Genomic DNA, 4675 nt, shown 5'->3' on the forward strand with positions numbered 1-4675 from the left:
TGGAGAAGATGATAACAATTTGGCATAAATTTTAGATAATTTCATGCTAATTTTATCTTTAATTTAACTTTAATGAATATTAAATTCATTAAGTTGAGAAAATATGATTTTACCTTTAATGAAACTTCATATTTACTATCCAACCAAGACACCTCAACCTTATCATCTTCTTAAACTCAAAAATGAACAAATAATATCTTATTTTACCAATTTGCCCTTGTCTTTTTCCAAAAATTACAATTTTGCCACTTTAATCCAACAGTCCATATTAAACATGGAATTACATCCTAAAATCCAAAGATTTATATTATATTTCAGTATTTTAAAATGTGGAAATAATATTTTTAGGTTTGATTTATCATCCTTAAGATCTTCTTGAATTTTCTATTTGATCCAATTTACCGAATTTTTCCTCAACTTTATTTCTTTATAACTTTTAATACAAAACCCATATTAAAATTATGATTCCCACAGAAATGTTATTCTTGAGATAAACTATTTATTTACGAGGTCAAAATGTAACTTTTTAAAATTACTAGATTGGTCCCTAATTTTTTCCAAATTTATACTTTGATTACTAAACTTTCAAAATTTATATTTTGGTCACTATCTAAATTTTTGGGTATTACATTTCTATTTGATTTTTATCATTTCACATGCTTAGAAATGAATCTACAACACCAATAACGTAAAAGATCATCCTTTAATTCTTCAAAATTCAACATCCTTCATGAACCCTAATCATGAATTTCATCATCCAACATGTTTTCCATGAACTAATTATGCCAAATGATAGAGAATTACAAGTAGATTAATTCTGTATCTAATAACTTAATCCAAAAATCAACCATGGAAGCTTAAAATTCAAATTTAAAACTCTCCCTTGCCTACAATGGAGTTCACTGATGGTTGAGGGGGAAGAAATTGAAATTTTCTTTATTTTTCACAAATATCTCACAATACATTTGGCTTTCATCTAATATAATTGAATTTAAAATTAAATTAATGTGAAATTATCATTTTGCCCTTAATCAAATATGATAATTGCAACTTGCCATTGAAATATCTTTCATTTTAATATTCCAAAGTCAAACATGAACCAAAAAATTTGACTTTCCACTTTGCCCATGCAACTTTTGAAAATTGCAATTTAGTTACCAAAGTTTACAATTTTAACTTAACATGGAAAATCAATTTTAATTCTACTTATCTATATGAGATTTCACTGTTTTAAATTATGGAAATAATATTTCTAACCTTTTTCCATCATCCTTAAAAAATTCATGCAATTTTTATAGTTTTTAATACAAATTCCGAGTCAAAATTTTAATTCTCACGAAAATGTAAATTTCTTAATAAACTATTCATTCGCTGGTTAAAATATATAACTTTTAAAATTTTATATTTTTGATATCTAAACTTTTACAAAGTTTATACTTTGGCTATTATACTTTCAAAACATACATTTTGGATACTAGCCCAAATTTGGGGTATTACATTCAAGGAGAATTTGGTGAGTTTAGGGATGGGCACAAGACCCTCCCCAGGGCATAGGTTCAAATCCCACTCTTAACAAGTTATTAATCGAGTTTCACGGAGAATGTGGTGAGTTTAGGGATGGGCATGGGGATCCAAACTTAAGGGATTTCGACTTGACCTTATTAGCTTGTGTTTTTGAAAAAAAGAATTGAGTGAATCAGATCGGGTTCAAATTTAGTGTAAAAGATATTCGACCCAAAAAAAATGTATTTCTAATTTATATGTTTCGAACCGATTGTTATATTTTTTATATTATTATTTTAATTATATCCTTATTTTTATTAAATAAAATCAATATTTTTGTAATATTATTTGTTTTGGATTGAATCGGGTTAGATTTTATATAAAAAGGGAAGGTCAAATTCGGATTGGTTTAAGTCACCGTGTACTAGGTCAAGTCATATTTTGTATCTCTTCTTTACTTTTAAGTGACAAGGGGGTAACAAACGGTATAACTAAAAGAAATTAGAATTATCTGAAAACAATGATTGAACTAAACAAAGGGACAATATTATTTAAAACTTGAAATTAAAATTTGAAATAAAGCACTCAGAATGAAAAGGACTTTAGTGGGTGTTTGGTTGGGAGAATGTGTGATTTTTATGAGAATGGAATGAACATTCCCCCGTTTAGTTAGCATGGGAATTTCATTCTCGGTAATGTAAGATTACCAATAGTGGATTTTTTTGGGTATATTACGGAGAATGTCATTACCTCCCTTTCCTTAGGTATTGTTGGATTACCGGCGTTTTGGACTAAAATGCTTTTAAAATTTTTTTTTTCAAAAATATTATTTTTCTGTCATTAAATAATAAAAAATCTACGAAAGTTAAATTACAAATTTATCCTTAAACTATTTTAGATTTATAAAAAAAATCTATAATTAAAATTTTATATAAAATTTTAAGGTTAAAATAAAATTTTACCATTTCATTAAACTTTTTTTATATTTTCAATTTTATAAAAAAATTATATAAATTTTATTAATTTAAATTTTTTAAATAAAATATATAAATATTTTCTAACTTGTTAAAAAATAAATATATAATAATACAATTTGATTAAATATATATTTCAATAATCTTTTATTCCTTTAACCAAACACGGTAATCTTATATTCCTGCTAAACCAACTAAACACAAAATACAACATTCCCAGTAATCTTATTCCCTTATAATCTTACATTCTCACTGATAATTTTACATTCCTGAACCGAACGCACCCTTATAGTTTTAAAATTTCAAAGATCTTCCGATCTCAATCTCTATATTATTCAAAAAATTCGTCCTCGTGCAAAATAAAGATAAATAAAGCCAATAAAAATGATAAAACAGCGAAATCTATCGGATTTTGGGGGAATGAATCAAAAAAATTAAGTTAAATAAAAAAAATCATCAGAAACATTGGATGAATGCATCAGAAAGACACCGCACTTAGAGGTGTCTCAGACGACCGTCGTGAGAAATTTGATCCAATCTCATCATCTGATTTTCACTTTACTTCACGCCATTTTTCTAATCAATCAAAACTGCAGAGAAAAATAATAAAAAAAAGGCTAATAAAAAGAACAAAGGAGCATGAATCATTTGTTCGGAAATCACAGACGCCGTGAATGACTTCGGCGTGATTTTGAAGGACAAACCGAAGGGCTATTTAAGGAGCGAGTTAGGGTTTTCAGTGTTTATTTACTGACGATTCTACCCCTCTATGGGTTGGGCTGCCAATAAGACCAGATGTTCCATTTGTGTGGACTATGGCAATGTTTTTTTGTTTATTTAAATATGCTCCAATAAAAAAAGGGTAAACCACACGAGTGATCACCAAACTATGATAATTAATCATTTTGACTACCAATTTTAAAAAAGATCAAACAGACTATCCAACTATTTAAATGATTAAATTCAATCACTGACCTTTTATTTTTAACAGAGGTGATGACGTTAATAAATTGACATAATTTTATATTTAATTCTTAATATTTACACATTTTATCAATTTAATCACTATTTTAATTCATTCAAAAAAAATTAATCATCTAATATGGAGGTGCCACATGTCACCCCGGGTGACATATAAGGGGAAAAGATTTTAGAATAAAAAGTGAGCTTAATAGGTTTTAAACCAGTGACCCCTTAACTCAATAAAATGGCTTTGTCACTGGGCTAGGCCATTCAATTAGCTTTTAGTTACACAGTGTTGTATGTGTTTAATATTATTTCATATATATAATTTTAAAATAATTTTAAAATTAAAATATGAAACTCGTTTTATGTAAATAATTTAATTTAAAATGTTTTTAATATTTAATTTAAAATGTTTTTAATATTTAATTTAAATTATTTTTACTTTTATTTTATTTGGATTGTCTAAATAATTTTAATATAATTTTATATTTTTCAATATAATTTATATATTATTATTTTAAAATAATCATAAAACATTAAATAAAACATTAAACTCTATTTTATTTTTAAATCTTACATTAATTAACTATAATTATATATATATATATATATATATATATATATATATATATATATATATTATATATATATATATATCTATATATATATATATGTGTGTGTGTGTGTGTGTGTGTGTGTGTTTGTTTTAATAAATTGATATATATATTCATATTAAACACAACATATACAACATTGTGTAACTAAACATCAATTGAATGGCCTAACCAAGTTCCATTGAGCCAAGAGGTTATTGGTTTGATACCCCTTAAGTTCACTTTCAATTCTAAAATAGGTGGTGACACATGTCATCACCTGATTGGTTAAAAATTTTATTTAATTAAAATATTAAAATTAATTAAATTCATCCTCCAATCATATAGTGACATGTGGCACCTCCAGATTGGAGGATTAAATTTTTTTGAATGAATTAAAATAGTAACTAAATTTATAGAATGCATAAATATTAAAGAATAAATATATAATTATATCAATTTTATTAATGGCCATGTCACCATAACTGCTAAAAATTAACGGCCAGTGATTAGATTAAACCATTTAAATAGTTGGTGGTTAGTTTGATCGCTTCTAAACGTTGGTGGTCAAAATGATTAATGATCATAGTTTAGTGGTCATCCATGTAGTTTACTCTAAAAAAATAGTTATCAAACTAT

At 25.8% G+C, this 4675-nt stretch overlaps 1 non-coding gene across 1 annotated transcript; it reads right to left on the minus strand.

Annotated features, from left to right (window-relative positions):
• Positions 1 to 2928: 2928 nt before the first annotated feature.
• On the minus strand, positions 2929 to 3030 carry LOC120126238. The gene has a single exon (XR_005516442.1). It is a non-coding gene; the product is annotated as a small nucleolar RNA Z161/Z228 (small nucleolar RNA).
• Between the last annotated feature and the right edge of the window lie 1645 nt (positions 3031 to 4675).

Source organism: Hibiscus syriacus, unplaced genomic scaffold, assembly GCF_006381635.1.
Source record: "Hibiscus syriacus cultivar Baekdansim isolate YM2019G1 unplaced genomic scaffold, ASM638163v2 tig00110450_pilon, whole genome shotgun sequence".
Classification (NCBI taxonomy): Eukaryota; Viridiplantae; Streptophyta; class Magnoliopsida; order Malvales; family Malvaceae; genus Hibiscus; species Hibiscus syriacus.